The sequence below is a fragment of the Bacillus rossius genome, unplaced genomic scaffold, assembly GCF_032445375.1.
Source record: "Bacillus rossius redtenbacheri isolate Brsri unplaced genomic scaffold, Brsri_v3 Brsri_v3_scf681, whole genome shotgun sequence".
Lineage (NCBI taxonomy): Eukaryota > Metazoa > Arthropoda > Insecta > Phasmatodea > Bacillidae > Bacillus > Bacillus rossius.
Genome location: NW_026962900.1, coordinates 14,010 through 22,500, shown reverse-complemented (window position 1 = coordinate 22,500; position 8,491 = coordinate 14,010). Strand labels below are relative to the sequence as shown.

At 50.5% G+C, this 8,491-nt stretch overlaps 1 non-coding gene across 1 annotated transcript in view; it reads right to left on the bottom strand.

Moving 5' to 3' along the window:
* LOC134545359 (small subunit ribosomal RNA) overlaps positions 1-285 on the bottom strand; it is a 1,989-nt gene extending 1,704 nt beyond the window's left edge. Inside the window, exon 1 of the ribosomal RNA XR_010078477.1 lies at positions 1-285. This exon is cut by the window's left edge and continues 1,704 nt beyond it. This is a non-coding gene — a ribosomal RNA (small subunit ribosomal RNA).
* Between the last annotated feature and the right edge of the window lie 8,206 nt (positions 286-8,491).

Below are 8,491 nucleotides of genomic sequence, written 5' to 3'. Positions count from 1 at the left end.
ATCAGCACAAAGTTATCCAGAGTCACCAAAGCAAACGGACGCAGACGAGCCACGCCGATTGGTTTTGATCTAATAAAAGCATCCCTCCCATTTCTGGTCGGGACTCAGTTCAGCATGTATTAGCTCTAGAATTACCACAGTTATCCAAGTCATGTGGTACGATCTAAGGAACCATAACTGATTTAATGAGCCATTCGCGGTTTCACCTTATTTTGGCTTGCACTTAGACATGCATGGCTTAATCTTTGAGACAAGCATATGACTACTGGCAGGATCAACCAGGGAGCTGCTAGCAGCTTTTTTTTTCGTTCGGAGGAACCTCCCGGGTCCGCAGAGCACCGGGTCCGAATCTTATGATGTACATTTTTTTTTCCTTCTGTATCAACAAGTACGGGGGCGACTTCCCAATATCGACACCCGCTTTGCAATTGCAAAGTCTTTCCTTCCATCTCTAATTAATTTTCCTAGGGAGTAGGCGAGGCCAAACTTCCAAGGCTTTCACTGGCGAATATATCGCGCTCTTAGAAACTCGCATGGTACTTGGCGAGTGGATTTCAAATTATATGATCGGTGCCCACATTCGGGCGCGGCCCACTGCGGGAGCAGACCGTTGGCCCGTGGGCTCGCTGTGAACTAATTTGCCCACTGGTCCGAAAAGTATTCATTTCTAAACACCTTTGGCCAGGGCTGAAGACCGCGACTAACCCCTTTGAAACTTGTCTCTCAGGGAGCTGCGATCCATCAAACATTTCATTGTTAACAGAGGGGAACCATTACTTGGTTAAGACGATAGGACACGCGTTCCCCACCATTTCGCATCCAATCGAATTGCCGCACAAGAGCTCGTTACCTGAGAAAGGTATAGCATTGGCTCGCAGCTAGTGTATTGCAGTTCAGACAGATAGGCCACTTTAGATAGTTCTTAGTGTTCACAGTTATCACCAAGACTAGACCCATATGGATTTAATTCTTCAAGGAGCAGCGGTCCACCAATAAGAGAGATGAAGACATGTTTTCGGATGGCCACAACGCCCCCTCGCCACCCAAATGTGCATGTTTTAAGTGTACATTGGGAGTCGACGGAACATCGGGAGTCCGCTTGCTTTCTCCGGATCAGCTGCCACCCCCCTGATCTACCAGATAGACAAGAACATGTCTTCTCCACCAATCTCATCCACCGAAGCTCCGATCATGGCTTCTTCTACCTTTATACTGATATACCCCCACGGAGCAACATGCGGGCAAGGGAACTCTTGCTACCCTTCAGTAAAGCAGGTATCTCTTATAGATGGTGACTGCACCTTGGCCAGGATTGAAGACCGCGACTAACCCCTTTGAAACTTGTCTCTCAGGGAGCTGCGATCCATCAAACATTTCATTGTTAACAGAGGGGAACCATTACTTGGTTAAGACGATAGGACACGCGTTCCCCACCATTTCGCATCCAATCGAATTGCCGCACAAGAGCTCGTTACCTAAGAAAGGTATAGCATTGGCTCGCAGCTAGTGTATTGCAGTTCAGACAGATAGGCCACTTTAGATAGTTCTTAGTGTTCACAGTTATCACCAAGACTAGACCCATATGGAATTAATTCTTCAAGGAGCAGCGGTCCACCAATAAGAGAGATGAAGACATGTTTTCGGATGGCCACAACGCCCCCTCGCCACCCAAATGTGCATGTTTCAAGTGTACATTGGGAGTCGACGGAACATCGGGAGTCCGCTTGCTTTCTCCGGATCAGCTGCCACCCCCCTGATCTACCAGATAGACAAGAACATGTCTTCTCCGCCAATCTCATCCACCGAAGCTCCGATCATGGCTTCTTCTACCTTTATACTGATATACCCCCACGGAGCAACATGCGGGCAAGGGAACTCTTGCTACCCTTCAGTAAAGCAGGTATCTCTTATAGATGGTGACTGCACCTTGGCCAGGATTGAAGACCGCGACTAACCCCTTTGAAACTTGTCTCTCAGGGAGCTGCGATCCATCAAACATTTCATTGTTAACAGAGGGGAACCATTACTTGGTTAAGACGACCGGACACGCGTTCCCCACCATTTCGCATCCAATCGAATCGCCGCACAAGAGCTCGTTACCTGAGAAAGGTATAGCATTGGCTCGCAGCTTGTGTATTGCAGTTCAGACAGATAGGCCACTTTAGATAGTTCTTCGTGTTCACAGTTAAGACCACGGCTAGACCCATATGGAATTAATTCTTCAAGGAGCAGCGGTACACCAAGCATTTCATTGTGTACTAGAAAGCACCTCTACCATGTAACAAACATACGACCACCAAATTTCTGCTTACTTCCCCCAGCGGATAGTATTTGCTAGTATCATCCACAAAGTAAATCAATTTTTTCAATGTACCGCTTCTTGGGGGAACTGGGCATGAATCAATCAAGCATTTTGAGGTAGCATGTCCGCTTCACCGCGAGGTGCTCTGAATACCATTATACATTCTTTTTCATCATCCACTTTCAGACCACTACAAGACCCATACTGAATTAATTCCTCAAGGAGCTGCAGTCCACAAAACATTTTACTGTGTACTAGAGGGCACCTCCACCATGTAACAGAAAACATACAACCTTCTTAATTTAATTCTGCATTGTTTCCCAGACGATTTGTTAGCCATACAACAGTACCATCCACAGTAATTCACCTCTTTGAAATCCAATGCATTGTAGAGAAACTGAGGTGGTAGCATTCAAACCGTTCTGTAATGTTAATTCTGCTTCATAGAAAGGTGCTACAGGTTCCACAATAATTAATTGGATATTTTTGCAATATATATAGGGCGAGAAAACTCGGGGGGACTCCCTTTTCATTTATGTACATATTCTTTCCATATTGCAAATAATTCCAATTTTTCCCGATTGCATGTCCCCCTAATATACCCAAAATGGGCCTATCGATGGGTTCACAAAGGTACCCAAAATATGAGATTTTGACTGAAAGAGGCTGGCTAACTTCCGGGAACATGATCATAGGAAATAGGTCAAAATCCCGAATCGCAGTTGTTTACGAACAACCACGAACGGAGACTTAAAATAACCTATAAGGCTGGAATTCATGGGGCCTGTATAACAGGCATTTACACAGACTCTCGGGAGGGAGGGCTCTGTGGCCGGGAGAATTTTCTGGCTCCCCGCCCGAAACTTTTCAGAGTCCCTAATGCCTGCTTGAATGTGAATAAGCAGAGCCCGGTAGCTGATATTTTGCCGGGGTGTGGAGGCCCCGGTCGCCGCCAAATTCCTCTGGTCACAGCTTGTGTTAATACACATGTTAATTTTACATGCAAACCACCAATGACAATTTTCCTCGGCCGCGGAGGCCTCGGTCGCCGCCAGAATTTTCTGGTTCCCGCTCAATATATTGCAGAGTCCTGCAGGCCTGCTTCTGTAGGAATATGCAGAGCCCGGTAGCTGATATTTTGCCGGGGTGAGGAGGCCTCGGTCGCCGCCAAATTCCTCTCATCCCAGCTTGTGTTAATACACATGTTAATTTTACATGCAAAACCACCAATTACCATTTCCTCGGCCGCGGAGGCCTCGGTCGCCGGGAGATTTTCCTGGCTCCCCGCTCAATATACTGCACAGTCCCGCAGGCCTGTCTCCAGTGGAATACACACAGTCCGAGAGCCGAAAATTTGCCGGGGTGTGGAGGCCTCGGTCGCCAACAGATTGCCATAGGCTCTGGCTGCAATATTTACCGTGTATTTTTTCCCTCCAGAGACACCACTACACCCTATATAACCCAAAATGGGCCTTGACGCGTGTACACGCGGAGCCCGAGCGCCGAGAGTTCTCCCGGCCGCGGAGGCCTCGGTCGCCGGGAGAATTTCAACGGCCCCTGCTCGAAATTTTTCTAAGTCCAGAATGCCTGCTTCTCCCAGCCTGTGTTAATACACATGTTAATTTAACATGTAAAATCACCAAGGACCATTTCCTCGGCCGCGGAGGCCTCGGTCACCGCCAGAATTTTCTGGCTGCCCGCTCCCCATGGGTAGACGCGCTGCCCAAGCGCCGAGAGTTCTCCCGGCCGCGGAGGCCTCGGTCGCCGGGAGAATTTCTCCGGCCCCTGCTCGAAATTTTTCAAAGTCCAGAATGCCTGCTTCTCCCAGCATGTGTTAATACACATGTTAATTTAACATGTAATATTACCAATGACCTTTTCCTCGGCCGCGGAGGCCTCGGTCGCCGCCAGAATTTTCTGGCTGCCCGCTCCCCATGGGTAGACGCGGAGCCCGAGCGCCGAGAGTTCTCCCGGCCGCGGAGGCCTCGGTCGCCGGGAGAATTTCTCCGGCCCCTGCTCGAAATTTTTCAAAGTCCAGAATGCCTAGTTCTCCCAGCCTGTGTTAATACACATGTTAATTTAACATGTAAAATTACCAAGGATTATTATCCCGGCCGCAGAGGCCTCGGTCGCCGCCAGAAATTTCTGGCTCCCCGCTCAATGTATTGCAGAGTCCCGCAGGCTTGCTTCTCCAAGCCTGTGTTAATACACATGTTAATTTAACATGTAAAATTACAGAGGATTATTTCCCCGGCCGCGGAGGCCTCGGTCGCCGCCAGAATTTTCTGGCTGCCCGCTCAATGTATTGCAGAGTCCCGCAGGCTTGCTTCTCCAAGCCTGTGTTAATACACATGTTAATTTAACATGCAAAATCACCAATGACAAATTCCTCGGCCGCGGAGGCCTCGATCGCCGGGAAAATGTTCTGGCTCCCTGCTCGAATTTTTTTTCTAAGTCCCGATTCGCTATTACAGGCTGGCGCACGGAGTCCGAGGGGCGTAAATATGCCGGGTAGTGGTGCCTTCCGTCGCCGAGACATTTTACAATTGCCTGGGAGCAGTATTTAACATGTTAATTTTTTCCCCTCGTGACACCACTACCCCCTATATAACGCAAAATGGGCCTTGCCAAGGGGGCGCGCAACGCCCGAGCGCGGGCGTTTTTCCCGGCCGCCGAGACCTCCATCGCCGGGAGAATGTCTTCAGCTATTTGCTAGATTTCCCGATTCGCCCCGCACGACAAACAACCACGAACGAGGTGGTTTTCGAGAGTTCTCCCGGCCGCGGAGGCCTCGGTCGCAGGGAGAATTTCCCTGGCCCCTGCTCGAAATTTTTCTAAGTCCAGAATGCCTGCATCTCCCAGCCTGTGTTAAAACACATGTTAATTTAACATGTAAAATTACCAATGACCATTTCCTCGGCCGCAGAGGCCTCGGTCGCAGCCAGAATTTTCTGGCTCCCTGCTCAATATATTGCAGAGTCCCGCATGCTTGCTTCTCCAAGCCTGTGTTAATACACATGTTAATTTAACATGTAAAATTACCGAGGATTATTTCCCCGGCCGCGGAGGCCTCGGTCGCCGCCAGAAATTTCTGGCTCCCCGCTCAATATATTGCAGCGACCCGCAGGCTTGCTTCTCCCAGCCTGTGTTAATACACATGTTAATTTAACATGTAAAATCACCAAGGACCATTTCCTCGGCCGCGGAGGCCTCGGTCGCCGCCAGAATTTTCTGGCTGCCCGCTCCCCATGTGTAGACGCGGAGCCCGAGCGCCGAGAGTTCTCCCGGCCGCGGAGGCCTCGTAGCCGGGAGAATTTCTCGGGCCCCTGCTCGAAATTTTTCTAAGTCCAGAATGCCTGCTTCTCCCAGCCTGTGTTAATACACATGTTAATTTAACATGTAATTTTACCAATGACCTTTTCCTCGGCCGCGGAGGCCTCGGTCGCCGCCAGAATTTTCTGGCTCCCGGCTCAATATATTACAGAGTCCCGCAGGCCTGTCTCCAGTGGAATACACACAGTCCGAGAGCCGAAAATTTGCCGGGGTGTGGAGGCCTCGGTCGCCAACAGATTGCCATAGGCTCTGGCTGCAATATTTACCGTGTATTTTTTCCCTCCAGAGACACCACTACCCCCTATAAAACCCAAAATAGGCCTTGCGGTGGGTACACGCAGAGCCCGAGCGCCGAAGTTCTCCCGGCCGCGGAGGCCTCGGTCGCCGGGAGAATTTCTCCGGCCCCTGCTCGAAATTTTTCAAAGTCCAGAATGCCTGCTTCTCCCAGCCTGTGTTAATACACATGTTAATTTAACATGTTAAATTATCGAGGATTATTTCCCCGGCCGTGGAGGCCTCGGTCGCCGCCAGAATTTTCTGGCTCCCCGCTCAATATATTGCAGAGTCCCGCAGGCTTGCTTCTCCCAGCCTGTGTTAATACACATGTTAATTTAACATGTAAAATCACCGAGGACCATTTCCTCGGCCGCGGAGGCCTCGGTCGCCGCCAGAATTTTCTGGCTCACCTCTCAATGTATTGCAGAGTCCCGCAGGCTTGGTTCTCCAAGCCTGTGTTAATACACATGTTAATTTAACATGTAAAATTACCGAGGATTATTTCCCCGGCCGCGGAGGCCTCGGTCGCCGCCAGAATTTTCTGGCTCCCCGCTCAATGTATTGCAGAGTCCCGCAGGCTTGGTTCTCCAAGCCTGTGTTAATACACATGTTAATTTAACATGTAAAATTACCGAGGATTATTTCCCCGGCCACGGAGGCCTCGGTCGCCGACAGAATTGTCTGGCTCCCTGCTCGAATTTTTTCTAAGTCCCGATTCGCTATTACAGGCTGGCGCACGGAGTCAGAGGGGCGGGAATTCGCCGGGTAGTGGTGCCTTCCGTCGCCGAGACATTTTTCTATTGCCTGGAAGCTGTATTTAACATGTTAATTTTTTCCCCCTCGGGACACCACTACCCCCTATATAACCCAACATGGGCCTTGCCGCGGGTACACGCGGAGCCCGAGCGCCGAGTGTTCTCCCGGCCGCGGAGGCCTCGGTCGCCGGGAGAATTTCTCCGGCCCCTGCTCGAAATTTTTCAAAGTCCAGAATGCCTGCTTCTCCCAGCCTGTGTTAATACACATGTTAATTTAACATGTTAAATTACCGAGGATTATTTCCCCGGCCGTGGAGGCCTCGGTCGCCGCCAGAATTTTCTGGCTCCCCGCTCAATATATTGCAGAGTCCCGCAGGCTTGCTTTTCCCAGCCTGTGTTAATACACATGTTAATTTAACATGTAAAATTACCAATGACCATTTCCTCGGCCGCAGAGGCCTCGGTCGCCGCCAGAATTTTCTGGCTCCCCGCTCAATGTATTGCAGAGTCCCGCAGGCATGCTTCTCCAAGCCTGTGTTAATACACATGTTAATTTAACATGTTAAATTACCGAGGATTATTTCCCCGGCCGTGGAGGCCTCGGTCGCCGCCAGAATTTTCTGGCTCCCCGCTCAATATATTGCAGAGTCCCGCAGGCTTGCTTTTCCCAGCCTGTGTTAATACACATGTTAATTTAACATGTAAAATCACCAAGGACCATTTCCTCGGCCGCGGAGGCCTCGGTCGCCGCCAGAATTTTCTGGCTTCCCGCTCCCCATGGGTAGACGCGGAGCCCGAGCGCCGAGAGTTCTCCCGGCCGCGGAGGCCTCGGTCGCCGGGAGAATTTCTCCGGCCCCTGCTCGAAATTTTTCAAAGTCTAGAATGCCTAGTTCTCCCAGCCTGTGTTAATACACATGTTAATTTAACATGTAAAATTACCAAGGATTATTATCCCGGCCGCAGAGGCCTCGGTCGCCGCCAGAAATTTCTGGCTCCCCGCTCAATGTATTGCAGCGTCCCGCAGGCTTGCTTCTCCAAGCCTGTGTTAATACACATGTTAATTTAACATGTAAAATTACAGAGGATTATTTCCCCGGCCGCGGAGGCCTCGGTCGCCGCCAGAATTTTCTGGCTGCCCGCTCAATGTATTGCAGAGTCCCGCAGGCTTGCTTCTCCAAGCCTGTGTTAATACACATGTTAATTTAACATGCAAAATCACCAATGACAAATTCCTCGGCCGCGGAGGCCTCGATCGCCGGGAAAATGTTCTGGCTCCCTGCTCGAATTTTTTTTCTAAGTCCCGATTCGCTATTACAGGCTGGCGCACGGAGTCCGAGGGGCGTAAATATGCCGGGTAGTGGTGCCTTCCGTCGCCGAGACATTTTACAATTGCCTGGGAGCAGTATTTAACATGTTAATTTTTTCCCCTCGGGACACCACTACCCCCTATATAACCCAAAATGGGCCTTGCCAAGGGGGCGCGCAACGCCCGAGCGCGGGCGTTTTTCCCGGCCGCCGAGGCCTCCATCGCCGGGAGAATGTCTTCAGCTATTTGCTAGATTTCCCGATTCGCCCCGCACGGCAAACAACCACGAACGAGGTGGTTTTCGAGAGTTCTCCCGGCCGCGGAGGCCTCGGTCGCCGGGAGAATTTCTCGGGCCCCTGCTCGAAATTTTTCTAAGTCCAGAATGCCTGCATCTCCCAGCCTGTGTTAAAACACATGTTAATTTAACATGTAAAATTACCAATGACCATTTCCTCGGCCGCAGAGGCCTCGGTCGCAGCCAGAATTTTCTGGCTCCCTGCTCAATATATTGCAGAGTCC